At 36.4% G+C, this 8,625-nt stretch overlaps 1 non-coding gene across 1 annotated transcript; it reads left to right on the top strand.

The window, feature by feature from the left end:
- The first annotated feature begins 472 nt into the window (after positions 1 to 472).
- LOC133050255 (U6 spliceosomal RNA) lies at positions 473 to 575 on the top strand. The gene has a single exon (XR_009691572.1). It is a non-coding gene; the product is annotated as a U6 spliceosomal RNA (small nuclear RNA).
- Positions 576 to 8,625: the final 8,050 nt, after the last annotated feature.

The following is an 8,625-nucleotide window of genomic DNA, read 5'->3' on the forward strand; positions in this document are numbered from 1 at the left end:
CCAGCTAAGACCCTAGGACTAGATTTTGTCTATTTCCGCTGAGAATGTAATAGTAGGTCAGACTCATACTTGAATGACTGTCTCCCTTGGAATAAATTATGGTTGTGCATTTTTAGGCAAACTTTAACTAAAAGAAATTTTGTTCTGCTTTTGTATACAATAAGATAAATGAATCTGACTTTCCTCTGCTATGATAGCTCAGTAGCATCTCGTACATACTTATAGACTAGCAATATGAGAAAGACCTCAAATGTCAACCACTATAGAAAAACCAACAGTTGGACACTTTCTCAGCTTCTATACAAATACCACGGGCTTGTGAGTGGAACAGGCATACTGAGGGATAATAATGATAACAGTAAGCAAAAATAATGTTTTTATTAAGTCTGAGAATGTATCTTAAAAATAAAATTTTTATATAATGAATCCAGGTGACTATAGAGGTTTTATTTTGAGAACTGTAAAACTTTTAAGACTTCAGCAGCACGTATACTAAAATTGGAATGATACAGAAAAGATTAGCATGGCCCCTGTGTAAGGATGACATGAAAATTTGTAAAGCGTTCCATATATCTTCTTTGTTGTATCTTTCATCCTTAAAAAGCTTGTTCCGTTTTCATTATGGGCAGTTCACACAAGGCAAAAATACTAACAGCTGATTTTAGTGTGTTGTATAACTTTGCTGTTTATCAAACTTAAGTTTTACAAGTTTTCATACTAAACCTCAAATCATGTAATTAATAACTTGCCTGTTTATTTATGACCTAATTGTGATTCTTTTATTAGTAAAAGCTAATGGAAAAGAAAAAAAAAACCCTGTAAAAAATGATACTCACTGACTGACACTCTTTATTGAAGTTTAACAGAACAGTGTGCTAACATAAGGATTTGCCAAATGACTCAGAGATGTAGCTTATATCCTTTCTTCTTGTTATATGTCATAATGTTATATGTCATTAAAATTTACTCCTCTTTATAATCTACACTTTTGGTCTAATTTTTTTCCTTATTAGGCTATTCTTATATTTGTATGCTGGATAAACTTTCCTATGAAAATATCAAGTTATCCTACAAATGCATGGCCATTTCAACTTAAAAATACAATTAAAATATGTTATTTAACAGAACATAAAAGAACAATTGGATAACTGTCTCAGTAGATGAAGAAAAGTCATTTGATAATAAATCCTTAATTTTAAAAAAATGTAGCAGAGTCAGAATAGAAGGGAATAGAGAATAACTATCAAAAGCCTATGGGGTTGTATGGGGTTGTATGCCACACCTTGGTTTTGGACTTCTGGCTTCCAGACCAATGTAATAATTCCTGTTGTCCTAAGGAAAAAAAAAAAAACTGTAGAGAACATCAAACTTAACAGTGAAAATTTAAGACCCATGATCGTTAGATGAGAAAAAGAAGAAAATGCCTGCTGTCATTATTTCTACTCAACTTTGTTACTGTTAAGTCTTAACTCATTCACGAAATCAACAGTCAGGAAACAAAACCCCCAAATGCCCTCGTTTGGAATCAACAGGGGAAAAAAAGTCACAGTATTCACAACGCAGCGTTCTTCCTAGTGAGCTGGAGAGCAATGCTGCCATTTCTCAAAACTGTCTGTAGGACTAGAATACCTAAGAATCCTGGAACAAAGCAGACGCTTTGCTTTTCCACTTTTTTATTTTATTTGCTTCTCTTCTGTATTCCCTTTGCATCTTTTCCCCATCATTCACCTCACTCTGACATTGGTTCCTTTGACTAGAAAATCTTGTAAAGTTCTATGACCATTGGAGTTGGCATTTTTCTGTTAAGTCATTGTGTTTGATGGATATAAGAATCATTGCTTTAATTTACTATGTCATTACAGTAAATATATTAAATCAACGCTTCACATTTCTAAAAGTAACTTATTTTAAAAATATAGTATATTTATGACTTCAGATATTAAAGTCATGTTTCTATTTTCATTTTAATCAAATCATAGCACAGAAAATCTCTTTAGCAGTTGAGATGACCACAAAATAAGTCTAAGTCCATAACTTGGCAGTAATTAACTTAAGGAGTAGAAATTATGTTTGGAATAACACTCAGAAACTGGATGTTGAGCTCTTGAAAGTATGTGTACTGAAACCGTGACTACCTTTACCCTTTTCCTTAAATATAGAGAAGGAAGTAGAATATGTATATGGCACGTGGATATAGCCAAGTAGCTTCCCTGGTGGTTCCGTGGTAGCATACCCACCTGCCAAGCAGGAGAAGTGGGTTCGCTCCCTGGGTCGGGAAATGCTCTGGAGAAGGAAATGGCAATCCACTCCAGTATTCTGGCTTGGAAAATCCCATGGACAGAGGAGCTACAGTCCATGGGGTCACAAAAGAGTTGTTGGACATGTCCTAGCAACTAAACAACAAACAGCAATATATCCAAATACAGCCACATTGTTCTGGGATTTGATAACTGGTAGAAACTAATTACCACTACCAATGTCTACCTCCAAGATTAACCTTGTGGTCTTGGACAATTTATTTCACTAATCTGGGCCCCAGTTTCCTCCCCCTATAAATTATTAAAGCCAATTAAGTCATCTCCCAAATGGTTTCCATTTCTGACATTCCTTGAGTGTTTAAACACAAAATGATGATATCTGCTGTTCATCAAATAGGATTTATGTATCTATCATGATGCTAAATATTTTATCTGCATTTTTATTAAATCATCACCACACTTCTCTGAGGGAGAATTTGTAAGTCCAATTTTATAGATGAGAGAACAAAGACATAGAAAGAAAAGATAACTGGACAAAATCTTATAGGTATAAAATTACAAAGGCAGAGTTTAAACCTTGAGTCTAAAATTTTTGGTCTTAATCACAATGATTCTGCACAATTCAGCTTTAACTGTGCTGATTTAGTAAATGTAATTATGCCAGTTATCCAGTTATTCTGAAAGGTCCCATCCAGGTCTGTAGCATAGCCCCAACACAGGAAGTTTAATAGTTGCTGTGGCAACCAACCGTCAGTATTAATCTTCCCAGCCCTGACCAAAACCAGTGATGGTGATACATACATCCATGAGTGAAAATGCCTATTTCCTTTACCAGTAGATGTAAATGTCACTATCATTGTATACATTTACCATCTAACATACTGTACAATACATTTACTTAATATGCTTGTTTATTGTCAGTTTTATAAAATGTAAGTTTGACAGAGCAAGATATTTGCCTATCTAGTTTATTGAATGTCTAGTTCTCAGAATAATACTTGGTATATAATAGATGCCCAATAGATATTTAATGAATGAAAGAATAATCAGGGGTATATGTTTATATCGAAATCTGTGTGCACACATGACTGAATTAGATGATTGAGTTAGAGCTGCACATATGTGTGCTGTTTTACAACATGAAACTAGTTTTCTTTCCAGTAATTTTCAACAAATCCTGTCTTATTTACAAGTCTTGAGTTAAACTGTAAAGGTAGAGAAGTAAGTTCTGATGTCTGGGCTATTGAACTTGTTTGATAATAGTAATCAAGGCTCTCTGGGTGAGTCATGAAAGCAGACCTCCTACATCACAGTAAGTATTTATCTAGGTACGAGGATTGTCTTTTTTGTCTGCTTATTGTAAGTTACACCTGGACCTCCCACAGTTTAAAAATTAAGGTTAGTGGCCAAACAGACTTGGAAATATCCCAGTCAGAAGATTTAATCACGTGTGTGTTAGTCGCTTAGTCATGTCCGACTCTTTGTGACCCCGTAGACTGTAGCCTGTCAGACTCCTCCGTCCATGGGATTCTCCAGGCAAGAATCCTAGAGTGGGCTGCCGGGCCCTTCTCCAGGGGATCTTCCCGACCCAGGATCAAACCCGGGTCTCTGGCGTTGCAGGCAGGTTCTTCACCATTTGAGCTACCTAATCAAATGATAGCAACTTAATGTGTTTTGTTGATTGATTCTAAATTGGAGTTAACCTATTTCAAATGATTCCTCTGCCAGTGAAACTTCATATGCAATAGATTTTTCAGTTTTCCTATTTAGTCACAAAAATGCCTATGATTCCTGTTATCTAATTAAGTACACTTGAGCCAAAACAAATACACTCTTTGGTTTGAAGGCATAACCATGTTGCATGCCGAGGTAAAAGAAAAAAGCCTCTTTAAATTACTGATGTCTTTTTAGTTTGGAGGCTAATGATAAGCAATGAAAAATAACCCATCAAGTACAAGTCACCATCTTTTAAATCAGCCTGTACTTTCACAGAGGTTAAAGTCTATAATTTTGTTCGTTGTAAACTTTATTTTCCCATCTTAATTTGGACTATTTCTAATTTTTGATTTTTTCTTTACAAGAAGCTTCAAATGTAAGCATGAAAACCCAACTAATATTAGTTTAATTGAATTGTATGGATTGAGTGAAATTTTCTGTATCAGGAGTATCTCACTAACATAGATGAACATGGAGAAAGGAGACAGGAAATTGTTACATACTTAGGGACCTAAGAGGTATGTGTAGAGTTGTAATGTCGTATAATACCTATGCTTGAGAGGCCTTTGCCACAAAGAGCCTGAGTTGCTATTTATTTTCTCTCTGTTTCTCATAAATTTCCCCCAAGGGTTTTTGAAATGTACACCATATTAGGTAGTCTAAAATCTGCACCGTTCTTACCACCACAGAATAAAAGACATTTAATTTTCAGAAATGATACAACAAATTTCATCTCCATTTTTCTTGAGTATTTTTGACATGAATACCGCCCCTAATTATCTCAGAAGTGTTATAAAAAGAAGGTAGAAAAATACCTTTACCTGGGCTAATAAGACTTCTGGTGCTTCTAAGAAGCTGGATTCTGTTGGTATGTTTTTATTTACTCTCAGTTTAGGCTTAAAATCTTGACTTACTGCAAGTTTATCGTTTTAGGGTTTTCTCATTACCAGTGACTGGACTTCATTATTAACTCCTTTAAAAAGTGCTTACCTACATCTTCTAACCAGAAAGAAAATTGTTCATGACTTCTTTTTAACATCACCTCCAGACTTCTTCCCCACTTCTTCCAAGGTCTTCCTGCCAATATTAAGCACACACGCATACATAATCTATAGTCTTTATTCTTAAAGCATGGCTAGCCCACTGAATACAGAGCATAAAAACCTGATTTAAATGGATCAAACATTAGACATAAAGACCCTCCAACCATTCATCGCTCTGAATTAGTAGCAACAATAATAGCAAAAGCCATTTAAAAAGTCCTCTATTCTGAATTAACATTTGCTGGCAAGGAGTTGAATGAAATTTATGAAACTTTAAGTGAAATATGGAACTTTAAATGAAATATGGAACATTAAAAATGTTATACTCAAAATTGTCCTGTTTACTAAATTTTCTAAGAATAATGCTACAAGTCAAAATTAAATTTTGACCCCACTCAGCACAGTATAGCGTCAAGAAAGCCTGAGCCAGCTGAAACTGATGAAGGCTGTACCGTCTTATGCAAAGACCTTTCTGAGACTTGGTTCTCTCAAACAGAAAGTGGAAATGCTAAACCTACTTGGCAAGGTTATTGTAAAAAAAAAAAATTTTACAGACCATAGATGATATGCAATAAATTACTTAATATTGCTAATTACATTAACTTTAAAGTAAAAATATTCATATATTGTGAGATTAAGTAAATACATGTTAATCATTCATAGAACTTAACACGCTTCCCAGTGGAATTTCATATGAAGGACTCCAGTAAGCTCATCCTTCTGAGAACACTTTCTCATACTGTTTCTTTCTCACATACTTTTCTTCTCACTCCACTATTTCTACATTGTGTGGGCACAAGATCACTATTATCTATGTTTTCTATAGCTAGTTCTTCTAGTTACTAACACAGACAGTTTATTACTATGTGACTGGGAGTCTCAAGACAAAATAGAGAACATTAACTGCAGGTTTATCTTGTATCAGAAATCATCATACATGCCTATTGTTTATATAGCATTTTGTTTTCATTATGTATCTTATACTTATAGACAAAGGGTTAAAATGATGCTTAAAATTCCTAGGGGAAACACATGATCTTGATGCTATATTTGAAGACATGGGGGATGAAGAAATGGAGAAAGTTGGGATAGTTCCCCTTGGTTAAGGAGACATAAGTTGGCCACTTAGAGAGATATATTCTCTAAATTGCATGACTCTACTTACAATAGACAGGACATGAAAGCAACCTAAATGTCCATCAACAAATAAATGGATAAAGAAGATGTGGTCCATATATGCAATGGCATATTACCCAGCCGTAAAAAGGGATGACGTTGAGCGATTTTCAGCGATATGGATAAACCTAGAGTTTGTCATACATAGTGAAGTGAGTCAGGAAGACAAAACAAACATAGTATATTAGTACATATATGTGGAATCTAAAATAATGGTACAGCTGGACCTATCCCCACGGCAGGAATGGAGACGCAGACATGGAGCATGGACATGTGGATGGGAAGGGGCGGGTGGGCCAGATCGGGAAGGTAGGACTGACGTGCACACACTGCCGTGTGTAAGACAGATGCCCAGTGGGAAGCCGGTCTACAGCACAGGGGTCAGCTGGGTGCTCCGGGATGACCTGGAGCGATGGGGATGGGTGGGGTGCTCCACGATGACCTAGAGGGATGGGGATGGGTGGGGTGCTCCGCGATGACCTGGAGCGATGGGGATGGGTGGGGTGGGAGGTCGGCTCTACACGGAGGGGATACATGTATACTCACGGCCACTCAAGTTGTGGTAAAGCAGAAACTATCACAACATTGTAAAGCAATTATCCTGCGATTAAAAAAAAAAAAAATGTGTGTGCGGGAGAGCAGAGATGACTCTCAGCCATCATGAACACCTTGCCAACAGGAACCATGGAGTGTTCAGTGAATATTAGCAAATGAAAAAAAATAAATGAAGACTGACCATTAGATTCTGAAGGAAGCTTATAGACTTATACTTGTACCAAAACTGAAGTTATACATAACCAGCAAGCATCAGTTAAAATGTTTTCCTGGGAATTCTAATGTTAATGACGTCACGACCTACTCATACTGTCTGCCTTGCTGCTTGAACCTAGTCTGGGACAGGAATTGCACACCGTGGATGTTGAATGAAAGCTTTCAGCTTCTGTGTATTTCTAGAAGGAGATAACAGCAAGGTGCCAAGATAAAACGTTTTTATTCAGGTTTTCTTAAGGGCTTATAGAAAAGCCACATTCATTTGGAAGTAGTGCAAGCTTCTAGAGACAATAACTCATGTTACCATTAGGAAAAACCATATAAGAAAAATATGCTAAGGAAAAGAAAAAAGTCTCGCCCACGGCAATCCTTTTAAAATCTGATGACAAATGTCATAGTACTATTGGACTAGTGGAATACGCCACATTGTGAAGAGCTAAAAAAGAAGACTGGATTAGAAGTGAGTCACAGAGGTAGGCTAAATCATTTACACGCTTAGTCTGAACATTTTCACTTGTAAAATAACAAGTCAGCTTCTCCAATCACTTGGAAGCCCAGAGATTTTCTACTGAATAACTAAAACACATTTTAGGTGCCCCAAATCACAGAAAGCCTCTAAGAAGAAAGACATGAATACAAGAGTGTAATTGTGAGCACGTGTTCACAAAGTGAGCCCAGGTGATTCTGATTGGTGAGAATTAAAAAGCGTGATCATTTCAGTACTGCATGGTGCTCAGTGATTTATCTAAATCAAGGGGGGAAATGGAAAAAAGAACTCTTTTCAAAGAAGTATTTCCTGCCCATCAGGAGCAGGCCCACAGGTCACGTGTAAATTCCCATAGTAGCTCTTGCTAAGGGATTACACATGCTGCCTCGTGAACTTAATTATATTTTAAAATAGCACACGAAAGAAGCATAGTGGAGAATTTTTGTACCTCGTAGAGTTGCAGCTTGCTTCTTTGGCCTTCGTCACAACTTGCCGTGAAAGAGAGCGCTCAGCAGATGTCGATAGGAAACCCCTTCCCTGCAGGATCCAAGAGGCAGGAATATTCATCCATGCCCTAGTCCCAACTCCCCACATCCTAGTTCTCTGGCTATGATTTCAGCCCCCAGGGACTCAGTTTAAAATGAACAGACTCCGATGTGACATTAAAATCTCTTCTGTCAAGTTTCGTGAAGTTTAAAATCAACCCCTAAGATTGACACATTCACAACACTGTATTTAAACTAGATAACCAACCAGAACCTACCGTATAGCACAGAGAACTCCGCACAATATTCTATAATAACCTAAATGGGAAAGTAATTTAAAAAAGCATAGATGCATGCACATGTGCAACTGAATCACCTCGCCACACATCTGAAACTAACGCAACATTGTTAATCAACTCTGCTCCAAAGTAAAGTAAAAATTAAAAAATAAAGCAATGAGAAAAAAATTTAATAAAAAATAAATAAAAATCTAGAGTAATAGTCTCTAAAAGGTTCAAGGTTCAGCAAGGCCCTTCACAATCCAGGAGCTAATAGTTGCAAACACACATACATATATGAAGCAATAGTTGGAGTGTAAGAAAAAAATATTTTTCCTAAATGCATATAATATTTTTAATGTTTACCCCCTCCCCCAAAACGAATTAACTTTAGAAACTTGTCATCTGGCC

This window comes from Dama dama, chromosome 31 (genome assembly GCF_033118175.1).
Source record: "Dama dama isolate Ldn47 chromosome 31, ASM3311817v1, whole genome shotgun sequence".
NCBI lineage: Eukaryota > Metazoa > Chordata > Mammalia > Artiodactyla > Cervidae > Dama > Dama dama.